This window comes from Staurois parvus, unplaced genomic scaffold (assembly GCF_062004578.1).
Source record: "Staurois parvus isolate SC_StPar_1 unplaced genomic scaffold, SC_StPar_1.0 ptg000342l, whole genome shotgun sequence".
Classification (NCBI taxonomy): Eukaryota; Metazoa; Chordata; class Amphibia; order Anura; family Ranidae; genus Staurois; species Staurois parvus.
In genome coordinates this window covers 1,069,394-1,081,629 of record NW_028318138.1, presented here as the reverse complement: position 1 = coordinate 1,081,629, position 12,236 = coordinate 1,069,394, and the positions used below count along the sequence as shown (strand labels likewise).

Sequence of the window (12,236 nt, the reverse complement as noted above, 5' to 3'; positions counted from 1 at the left end):
AAGAAAATATAGTCAAAACTGTAGCGCTACCCAACTATTACAATAGTGGTGTGACCCTCTGTGATAATATGATTCAAGACCTGTACAACTGCTAATAGTAACTCATTGGCATGGCTCTCCAACCTTCAATCCAGTTAAGTAATTTAAATTGTTTTACATTTTTTTTTAAATAATAGTAACCAATATGGAATATGTATTTACTACACCAAGCTACTATGTGTTACAAACTGAGGTTGATTCCAAAAAAAAACAAATGAATACTAATAGAAAACAAATAGAAAGAAGGCTTGCAGCTACATTGATGTGTGCTCCCACATACACCTAAGTAAAGAAAATACAGTCAAAATGTAGCGCTACCCAGCTATCACAATAGTGGTGTGATCCTCTAGATCACAGGTGTCAAACACAAGGCCGAGAGCCAAATCAGGCCCTGCAGGCCATTTCATGTGGCCCTCAGACCTCTCTTGCAGCTGTGGCACTCCCTTGTCTCAGCAGTCAACAGAAGAGAGGAGGACAGATCTCCTCTGCCAGATCCTGCTCTACTCCATGCAGCCACAAAGGATCATCTCTGCAGCCCCCCCCCCCACCCTTGGTCTCAGTAGTCGGCAGCAGAGAGGAGGACAGATCTCCTCTGCCAGATCCTGCTCTTCTCCATTCAGCCACAATGACTCATCTCTGCAACCCCCCACCCCCACCCCCACCCTTGGTCTCAGTAGTCAGCAGCAGAGAGGAGGACAGAACTCCTACAGATCATGCACATCTTTTGATGTACATCTTAATGGTCTTGGAATTTTTAGTCATTTATGCATCATTATGTGACCATGTTTGTTTTCACCTGGTTTTTGCATTACCTTTGCCAGTTCCCCCCCCCCCCCAGCATTATTCCCATCTTCTTAACTCCCTTTTCCTCCCTTTCCTCCCCATTTCATTTTCCTTTTTTTCTACCCCTTCCCCTCCTTTTCCCCTCCTGTCCTCCCCACCAAGACATCCCTCCCTTTTCCTCCCCTCAGTTCCCCCTTCCTTCCCCCCCCCCCCCCAACTGTTCTGTCCCCACATGAAGGCGAATGAAGGTATAACTGATAATGGCTGTGTAACTTCCTACCTTCGTATCCAAGCAGTGGAGCAGACTGGACCGGCAGATGTTCAGGTTAGATGGATCCAAACGTATACACGGAAATGAAATCAGCGTGGGTTTATTTGGTCCAAATACAGCGACAAACAGTGATACAATACTGTAATGTAGTAGAGGTATTCATGCTGTCCTGTGATATCTTTCCTGAGGCTAACTGCTGGTCAAAAACTGATGCCTTCACAAGCCCAGGGTAATGAATGTCCTGTCACACAGCTATATAGCAGATAAAATGGCTGCAGGAAGTGACCAGGACCAAGGCTTGCCTAAAACCACACCCAGCAGAGAAAACACTTACTAGCTATAACAAAGGCATGCAGCATGCAAATTCTGGCCAGCAGATGGCAGCAACAGATCAAGACATAGAGACAAACATGGTGAAATAAGAATTGGTGATACAATGCACAGTTAAATAACAAATATGAGGGGAACAGCACACTCCCCGTCTGAAATTCCATAAGGGATTTCACTATGACGAATGTCCATAAAATATAAAACAACCTGTAACAAAGAACATGTTAGAATGCAATAAACATAACAATATAGTAGATTCCGAGTTGGAATAGAGAAGAACCACAAAGTTCAAGTTCAGGAGAGTTCACCCAGCAGGAATGTTCTCGATGGGTAGTATCAAAATGAGTTCATTAATTGGCCTTGCGAATATTTTAAGCTCACCCTTTCTGAAGATCTTCAACTCCACTTTACGGACCTTGCCATCCTTGCTAGGAAGAACCTTTGTAATTAGTCCCATAGGCCAGTCAATCCGTACGGTATGTTGCTCCTTCATTAACACGAGGTCACCTTCTTTTAGGTTTGGTTTGTGGTGTTGCCACTTTCTTCTTCCTTGAAGAATATTGAGATACTCCTTTCGCCACCTGTTCCAGAAGTAATCAGCTAGGTATTGTACACGTTTCCAGTGTTTTTGGTAGATATTCGCATGAGTAAATTCTCCACTAGGCATTAGTGTAATCTCAGCTTTTTGGGTAAGTAGGATAGCTGGAGTCAGTACGGCTGGTGTTTCAGGATCCATAGATACTGGCACGAGGGGTCTAGAATTGATGATAGCTGAAACTTCAGCGAGAAGGGTGACTAGAGTCTCATGTGTGAGTCTTGAAGAGTTTACATCCATCAACATAGAATTCAAGATGTTGCGTGAGATTCCGATCATTCTCTCCCAGGAGCCCCCCATGTGGGAACTATGAGGAGGATTGAAAATCCAGGTGCAACCCCTTTCCGCCAAGTGATATTGAATTGATTTGGTGTCTATGTTCAGTTCTCTACAGGCTCCAATGAAGTTGCTTCCACGGTCAGACGTCAACTGTTTCACTGGTCCTCTGATTGCGAAGAACCGTCTTAAGGCATTAATAAGGCTGGATGTGTCCATGGATTCTATGACCTCTAAGTGAACGGCTTGCACACTCATGCAAGTAAATAGTACAGCCCAACGCTTACTGTTTGCGTGACCGCCACGGGTCCTGCGTGCGGACACCATCCATGGCCCGAAGACGTCTAGGCCAACGTAGGTGAAAGACGGCTCTGTACATAGTCTGTCCGCAGGCAAATCAGCCATTTGTTGGTGTAGTTGTTTTCCTCTAGCTTTGCGACAGTGAACACAGTCATGCAATACTTGGGCCACACGTCTTTTCATACCTATAATCCAAAGGCCAGCAGACCGTAACTTGCCCTCAGTGATTTGCCTGCCCTGGTGTTCAGTCTTTTTGTGGTAGTGTCGGATCAGCAATACTGTGATATGGTGTTTGCTGGGAATGATGAGAGGATTTTGTTCTGCAACTCTTAGGTGGGCTTGATTCAAACGACCACCAACTCTGAGCAAGCCAAAACTGTCAATAACTGGATTTAAGTTGGCGAGAGGGCTTTTTATTGGAATCTGCTGTTTGTTGTATAAGCACTTCCATTCTACATTGAATTCCTCTTGTTGGACGTGACGTATTATGAGGGACTCACTATGAGAGATGTTCTCCGCAGAGAAGGGTTTATGGCAGACGTGCCAACCGTGACAATCCTTATCTTTGTGAATATTGTGATAACATTTCGCAATGTGCACTAACCTTGCGATAGTCCTGACGAGTCTCATCCAACTGGAGAAACGTTCAAAGCGCTGGCAACCGAGGCTGGAGGTTTGTTTTGTTCCAGTGACCAATACACTAACTTCAGCGCGGATTTCTGGATCATTATCCGGATCCTGGATGCTGATAACTTCCTGTACAGATTCGTCCGCCTGTCTTAGCAGAAACTCCGGACCTGTAAGCCAAGTAGAGTTAGTAAAGGAACCTACAGACATAGGTCTAGTGGCATGATATACTCCGAATGAAGGCAAGTACCAGCACTTGTCGTTCTTCCTTAAGGATGGAGCTGGTTCTGCATGGTTGTTATGGAATATTTTATTATTTTATCCATAAAGGCAACGATGTGTTCTCTCATTTCAGGCTTGCTGTTCATGGTACGCTGAACAGAGTTAAATCTAGACAGAGCTTGTTCCCGGTTGTTCGGGAGTCTTACCCTGTTAGCTCGGAAGGGTAATGGAGAAACCCAGTGATTGGTTTCGTCTTTAAAGAACTCACTGTCCATTATCTCGACAAATTCTCTGTCCTCTACTGACAAGGCTACTTTATCGTCGTCCTTGGTTGTATGAAAGACTGATCTCCCCAAGTTGTTGGCAAAGAGAGGAGTAATGACGTCAGGTAGTTGTACGAGGCCTGGAGACTTCTCTTTCACCTCATAGTGATGAGGACACGGCTTAATGCAAGTTGTGCGTCCATCTGCACGCACGTACGTTTTGAAGGAGTCAATTCCTGGTTGATCTAAGCATACATTTCCTATGATTACCCATCCCAAGTCCAGTCTCTGGGCATATGGCGCATAGTCAGGACCATTACACTGTTGACGCACCTTGTGTACCCTAAGATTGTCTCTGCCGAGCAGGAGTAGAATCTCGGCATTGATATCCATAGGTGGGATAACGTTGGCTAGGTGCCTTAGGTGAGGTTGGTGAAATGCAGCTTCTGGGGTAGGAATCTCATCCCTATGGTTGGGTATTTGATCGCATTCGATCAGCGTCGGTAAGGGTATTTCCGTATCCCCACTGACAGGAGAAGCGATGAATCCTTGTGCCCTTCTGCCGCTAGTCTCTATGCGGCCCGAGCAGGTATTTAAGGTATAGGGTTCGGATGGTCCCTTTATTCCAAAGGCTTCAAAGAATTTAGGACCTGCTAGAAACCGGTTGCTTTGGTTGTCAATGATGGCATACATTTTTACTGCCTTTTCTGGTAGTCCCTCTGGGTAGACCTTGAGCAGGCATATTCGGGCACAACATTTCTCGCACTGGCCCTCCCCACATACATCCAAGCATGAGCAGGAAACAGCAGTCGCTGCATTAGCGTAATTTTGGGGCTCCCCGCCATGACTTGGAGCAGGACTGGTGGTGACGGCAGTGGGTGAATCTCTGGAGAGTGGGATTGGGTGCATAGCTGAGGCATGTCTTTCACTATGACACTCCTCACATTCGATGACAGATTTACAGTCCTTAGCCATGTGCTCCAATGAAGCGCAGCATCTGAAACATACCCCGAGCTCGGTGAGGATTTTCTTGCGCTCCTGTATGGTTTTGGATCTAAACCCTCTACATTTGTTCAGAGAGTGTGGTTTTTTATGAATGGGACATTCACGATTGAAAGTCTTATCTACTGATGAGGTAGTGTACTGTTTACCCGTGGGTACTGCAGGAGATGGTAGGTTAGTCTTTCTAACACTCACGCTGCTCTTGAAGTCTCTGTGTTTATGCGTGATGCTTTCATACCTTGATGATGATGTTGCTGAAGCTGTAGTGTTGAACTCCAGGAAGTCGAGGCTGGGGTCATTCCTCATCTGGGACTGTTCATCGATAAACCTACAGAAGTGAATAAATGGGGGAAAGGTGATGTCATGCTCTCTTTTGTACCTTGAGACTGATGTCACCCACTTTTCTTGCAGACTGTATGGTAGCTTCACGACAATCGGGTTCACTCCATGAGCTGTATCCAGGTAGCACAGCCCGGACAGACGAGGGTCACCCTTGGCAAGCTCCAGTTCCATGAGCAGATCACTTAAATCCTGAAGCTTCTGGACATCCTTGAGATTGATCCTTGGAACGTTCTGCAGTCTCTTGAATAGGGCCTTCTCTATTGCTTCTGCACTGCCGAAGGTACGTTCGAGTCTCTGCCAGGCGGCAGCTAGACCTGCTTCTGCTTGTCCCATGTAGACAGTTCTGAGGCTCTTGACGCGATTTGTGGAGCCTGGGCCCAGCCATTTAATCAAGAGGTCAAACTCCTGCTCTGCGGTTAGGTTGAGGTTAGCGATGGCGGCCTTGAAGGTTGCCTTCCAAGCTCTGTAGCTCTCTGCACGGTCATCAAATTTTGAGAGACTGGTGTTGATTAGCTCTCTGCTCACCATAAACCTGGCAAACTCAGACATATCTGATTTCTCACTGCTTGTGGCCATGACGACTTGTGATGCCCCTGGGGCGTATGAGCTGCCTGGCGTGAAGGGGTGAGATGCTTCCGGGTAGAATGATGTAGCTGCAGGGTTAAACTTTCGTTTAGCCTCTGTATATTGTGATGACTGCTGCTTGAGCTGTGGAGGTAGGCCAGAAAACGCCTGATAGCGATCTTTCTGTAACAACCGTCCTTGAGAGGGCACATCCGAGTAACGGTTATTAGGTTGCTCGGGGGCTGTGGGTGGCAGTGGTACCGCAGGTAGAGCTGACTTGGAGGTTTCAGTGTTGTCGGCTTGTACGGTACTGCAAACTGGGGGTGGCGCAGATACCTGATTCAGTACATAGTCACTGGTGCGGTCAACTGGATCATCTATCTCCTGTGGTAGCGAGCAGACTGGATCAAGACCTTGGCTCAATGCTTGCTCAAGTAGTCTTACTTTAGCTAATGCAATTTCCTCCTGCATCTCTGATTCGAAAATCTTTATTCGAGCCTCTGCTTCTGCCCTCTTGGCCTCTGTTTCTGCCTCTGCTTCTGCCCTCTTGACCCCTGCCTCTGCTTCTGCCCTCTTGGCCCCTGCCTCTGCTTCTGCCCTCTTGGCCTCTGTTTCTGCCTCTGCTTCTGCCCTCTTGACCCCTGCCTCTGCTTCTGCCCTCTTGACCTCTGCCTCTGCAAGAGCTTCTTTTTCTCTGAAGGAGCGTCTCGCTTTGGATTGCTCTGCGTTTATGCGGGCCTCTAGTAATCTGTCGCTCAAGGCTGAGCTTCTTGAGCACGATGATTTGTATGACCGAGAGGAATGTTTAGATGAATTTGATCTGTGTGATCTAGTTTCTTGCAAATGAGAGATATGGAGTTCCGCTTTACCTTTAACATCCAGCACCATGACGTCTCTTTGTCTGGCTATTGATTCTGCCTTGCTCAGTTCTGATAGGGCTTCATCGATATTAGAGTCTTTTAGAAAGGTTATATACCTTGTGGACAGTCTCTTGTATCTTTCTTGAGCTGTGTCCAGCCGCCCGATGGCAACTTGTAAGCTTGTGGCATCACCTGAGGAGGATTTAAGTCCGGACATGAGGGAGGAAACTTGTTCCCATTGCTCCTCCAGGTTATGACATAGCTCATCTTTTGTGGTGTGATAATTTTCAATGACCTTTACTGTCGGTTTGAGGGAGCGTCTTGGTCGCACGACTTGTTCTGCTGGAAGTGTGGATTCTGTTCCCTGCCCTTCATAATGATCAGTATCAGGTTGCATTTGCTTTATTTCATCACTGGGGAACTGTGCAAAGTCCTTTTCGGCCATTTTGACTTAAGGTGCGCTGTCTCTTTAAGAAAATGAACTTTTGAATTGGGGGCTGAAAATCGCAGCACAGCTCGGATAGGTCACTTTGATAAAAGTTCTAATATGCTTAGAGTGAATTGCGGGGTTTTGCGGCGGCCACGGCAGTGTAAGGAGCGTGCATAAACAGTACTTCTATTATGCGAGGAAAGGTTAATATAGGATGTAAAGAATGGCTTGGCGAGTTGTGGAGGACTTCCAGGCGAGAGTATAGATACTGCGTATGTGCAGTGCTTCTGCATAGGCTTGTGGAGCATGCACTGTAGCCGGGCAGATTTGCAGCAAGTGGGCCTGTTGCTAGGGAGATTCCTGAGTGTGGTACTGGACTCTGAGGGAGTCTGTAGTGAGGTATGGACTTTAAGGCAGTTTTTGACTGTTCTGTCCCCACATGAAGGCGAATGAAGGTATAACTCATAATGGCTGTGTAACTTCCTACCTTCGTATCCAAGCTGTGGAGCAGACCGGACCGGCAGATGTTCAGGTTAGATGGATCCAAAACGTATACACGAGAATGAAATCAGCGTGGGTTTATTTGGTCCAAAATACAGCAACAAACAGTGATACAATACTGTAATGTAGTAGAGGTATTGATGCTGTCCTGTGATATCTTTCCTGAGGCTAACTGCTGGTCAAAAACTGATGCCTTCACAAGCCCAGGGTATTGAATGTCCTGTCACACAGCTATATAGCAGATAAAATGGCTGCAGGAAGTGACCAGGACCAAGGCTTGCCTAAAACCACACCCAGCAGAGAAAACACTTACTAGCTATAACAGAGGCATGCAGCATGCAAATTCTGGCCAGCAGATGGCAGCAACAGATCAAGACATAGAAACAAACATGGTGAAATAAGAATTGGTGATACAATGCACAGTTAAATAACAAATATGAGGGGAACAGCACACCAACATCAAGATACATCCCCCCAGGGGTGGACTGACCATTTGGAAACTAGGGCACTGCCCGAGGGCCCGGGGTCAGTAGGGGGCCCCATGAGATGCCCCTGGTATTTTTTTCATAGGCTTTTTGATTTTGGGCAAGGACACAGGGGCCCCATGATCCCCTATTGCCCGGGGGCCCCAGTAGGGGGCCCCATGAGATGCCCCTGGTATCTTTTTCATAGGCTTTTTTGAGTTTTGGCAAGGACACAGGGGTCCCATGATCCCCTATTGCCCGGGGGCCCCATGAGTTGTCAGTCTGCCCCTGCATCCCCCTTTTTCCTAATCCCCCTCTTCCTTCCTTCCCCTTTCTTCCTTTTCCCCTTCCCACCCACTCTATCCCTCAGTTCTCCTCCCTCCTTCACCACCCCCAAGTTCTTCTCCCACCAATCCATCTAACATTCCCCCATGTCCCCTTTCTTTCCTCCAACCTCCCCCCCCCCCTTTTGCCTATAGCAATAATAGTACTTAGGTTCCACCTTACCGTTACACTAAACACACACTGTTCATTTTACATGATCAATTCTCTTTCTGTATGTGGATGATGGCACTATAATTATTTTAATTTAAAACAAATCAAAGTACTTTTTTCCTAATCGATATCCTACTGGTCATATGTTCAAAATAATAAAAACAACAGCCTTTGGGATTCAGAGTAAAAATAAATAATTCCTAGCAATAAGCTATTTTAAATTGTGATATAAATATATAATTTAAATCAAACCTTTATTATTTTTGACAATAAGATTGTATGGACAGATTTCTGCCAGTCACAGGCTTTGCCATTTCCCTCCAGTCTGTGTCTTAGAATTACAGGGAGGTGAAGCCTCCATCAATCAAGATGTAATATCGCTTTCCCCCATTGTGTTTAGTTGGTTAGTGGGCATGGAGGAGTAGGGAGGGAGTGGGTTGTCATTTACCACTGTGTATACACCCACATGTGTAACTCTGTAGTCACATGGGCTGCTCAGATGTGATAGGGAAGAAATACTGAGGGTAGAAATACACTGAAGACTTGATTCAGAGTAAAAATAAATAATTTATAGCAATAAGCTATTTTAAATTGTGATATAAATATATAATTTAAATTAAACCTTTATTATTTTTGACAATAAGATTGTGTGGACAGATGTCTGCCAGTCACAGGCTTTGCCATTCCCCTTCAGCCTGTGTGTCAGGAATGGACTCAGCACTGGTAGTGGGACTCACCTGCTGTGTGGGCTGCAGTACCAGGGCTGGCCAGCGGGTGCTCTCAGCAGCCAGAAGCTCACTCCTGCAATCAGCCATCACCTGAGGCTGATTGCAGGAGGTGTATTTAAGGAATGGCCAGACCTGCAGTCAGGGCCTTGGTGTATGTTTCCCATGAGCCCCTGTACCTGGTATCCTGTGTTCCTGTTCTGCTGACTATCTGATTTGTTGCCGACCCTGCCTGATCCTGACCTCTGCTGACTTCTCCTGCTTGATCCCTGGCTTGCTTGACCATCCTTCTTCCTGATCCTCTGTACCGCGCTGCCCGTGAGTTACTGAACCCGGCTTGTGACCCTGACTATTCTCTGCCTGATCCTCTGTACCACGCTGCCCGTCAGTTACTGAACCCGGCTTGTGACCCTGACTATTCTCTGCCTGCTCCTCCGGTACCTCACTGCCCGCATGTTGCTGACCTGGCCTGCCTGACTACGCCTGACGCTACCCAGACAATCCATCCATCCATCCTGCACAGATCTGTCCCTGTTACCAGGTCTGCCAGCCTCTTCACGTCAGGCTTTCCCCTGGTACATACCCTCGGCGGACCCCTCTACCACAGTTGGGTGCACTCAGGGGCTGCGACCTGGTCTCAGTCCTGCGCCAAGTCCATCCCCACCATCAGGGGCTCTGGTGAAAAGGCAGACTGGGGCTTAGACTCTGCTCCCTGGGGAATTCCGTTCTGTGGGTACTAGAGATCCCGCCGGGCGGTGCCTGACAGTACCTAATGGCCTGCCTGACCATTCCACCTCTCCAGCCCTGACTACGCCTGTGTTCCCACACATTTCTGGTCATACCCGGATCCTTAACACTGTGTCTTAGAATTACAGGGAGGTGAAGCCTCAATCAGTCAAGATGTAATATTGCACCCCCCATTGTGTTTAACTGGTTAGTGGGCATGGAGGAGGAGGGAGGGAATGGGCTGTCACTTACCACCATGTATACACCCACTTGTGTAACTCTGTAGTCATGTGGGCTGCTCAGATGTGATAGGGAAGAAATACAGAGGGTAGAAATACACTGAGGACTGAGCATGTGCAGTAGCTGCCAACACTGCTCTTCAGAATCCCCAACTGCATTGGGGACATGGACAGCAGGGGGAGATAGAGAACAGCAGGATCAACCAAAATGCAGAAAACGAGTCCTATAGCGACTGAGTGAGTATGAACAGCATGTAGTACAGCATTTATTTATCGTTTTTTTATGATGTGGGTTTAGTGACACTTTAAGAATGTATATGAATGCCTCCCACCTGAGAGGGTACATACACCTTCCAAAGTGAACCTTCATTTTGCTAAGTAAGTGATCTCTATTTCTTTACTGGATCAGCCTCATAGTGTACAATGGAGACATGTTGGTCGTTATCCTCCATCCTGGCCCATGCCTACTGCAGCACTGACACCAGGGAGGCTGTTGACATGAGCAGGCAAGTCATTCACTAATGAGGCAGTCTACACCTGAGCCCTGCACACATACCCGCTTATTAGGAGAGGTGGGCAAAGGGGTGGCCTTTTGAAGGATTTAAATTGGAAAGTGCACCTACCTTTTAAATATACCCACTTGGCTGTAGGTTACAGTGCTTTACAGAGTCATATTCCTCGAGGTGCCTTATTAAATAAGCTTTCTGAAATCTCTAGTATAACACAAGGAATCCTTAATAAAACATGTCTGCGGGGAATCTTAACACTCATTTCAATTAATTTATGAAAGATAAATTATGTTTTAGGTTTAGTGGTCCTTTCATATGTGCTACTCGGCTTATTTGAAAACTCAGAGTGCAGAGCCATGAGGTCCTATTCAATGAAGAAAATCATGGAGGATAGCACAAGGCTCGGTGTACTAATCATCCAATCACAAGCCGTCTGCACTGATCTGGCCTTTGTAAGATGATTTTTTTTTTACCAGGACACATAATAAATTTTACACTTTGGTCCACCCTGTGCATTGTTCTACCTTAGCATGCGGAAATTCACAAAAAGCAATCAATTTCTATCCATCAAGTTAGAACAGGAAGAACAATGAAAAATGATTGCTGATTGGTCAGCTTGGATTGCTGCCTTCTCATACCTGGATGGCTTGGTTTAGATGTGATCTGCAACAAAGTCGGAAACAAGGTGAAAGTAAAAACTTTTTCTTTATTGTTCCACAGGAGAAAAAGGTTTCATACGAGATTCAACACTAACGCGTTTCAGTCAGAACTGAAATGCGTAAGTTTGGATTCTTTTATTCCTGTGGAACAATAAAAAAAGTTTTTACTTTCACCTTGTTGCCGACTTTATTGTGGATCACATCTTAATAAAGTCGGAAACAAGGTGAAAGTAAAAACTTTTTCTTTATTGTTTCACAGGAGTAAAAAGTCCTATTCGAGATCCAATGCTAACGCATTTCAGTCAGAAATGAAATGTGTTAGTGTGGATTCTTCTATAGGACCTTTTATTCCTGTGGAACAATAAAGAAAAAAGTTTTTACTTTCACCTTGTTGCCAACTTTATTGCGGATCACATCTAAATAAAAAGTCCTATTCGAGATCCAACACTAACGCGTTTCAGTGAGAATTGAAACACGTCAGGGTGGATTCTTCAATAGGACCTTTTATTCCTGTGGAACAATAAAGAAAAAGTTTTTACTTGCACCTTGCTGCCAACTTTATTGCGGATCACATCTAAATAAAAAGTCCTGTTAGAGATCCAACACTAACGCGTTTCAGTCAGAACTGAAACACGTCAGGGTGGATTGTTCAATAGGATCTTTTATTCCTGTGAAACAATAAAGAAAAAGTTTTTACTTTCACTTTATTGTCGACTTTATTGTGGATCACATCTAAATAAAGTCGGCAACAAGGTGAAAATAAAAACCTTTTCTTTATTGTTTCACAGGAGTAAAAGGTTCCATACGAGATCCAACACTAACGCGTTTCAGTCAGAACTGAAACGCATCAGATGGGATTATTAAATAGGATCTTATATTCCTGTTGAACAATAAATAAAACGTTTTTACTTTTACCTTGTTGCCAACTTTATTGTGGATCACATCTAAATAAAGTCGGAAAAAAGGTGAAAATAAAAACCTTTTCTTTATTGTTGCACAGGAGTAAAAGGTTCC

At 45.6% G+C, this 12,236-nt stretch overlaps 1 protein-coding gene across 3 annotated transcripts in view; it reads right to left on the bottom strand.

The window, feature by feature from the left end:
• Positions 1 to 12,236, bottom strand: part of LOC149456917 (uncharacterized) — a 101,375-nt gene that overhangs the window by 73,460 nt on the left and 15,679 nt on the right. The window contains exon 1 of one of the 3 annotated variants that reach the window (XM_089684290.1): positions 7,392 to 7,841. The exons of 1 other annotated variant lie outside the window; for it this stretch is intronic. The gene's annotated coding sequence lies outside the window, so the exon portion shown is untranslated. Of the gene's footprint in view, positions 1 to 1,102; positions 1,469 to 7,391; positions 7,842 to 12,236 lie in introns of those variants that run through there. One more of the 3 variants, XM_089684291.1, reaches the window with a different exon arrangement.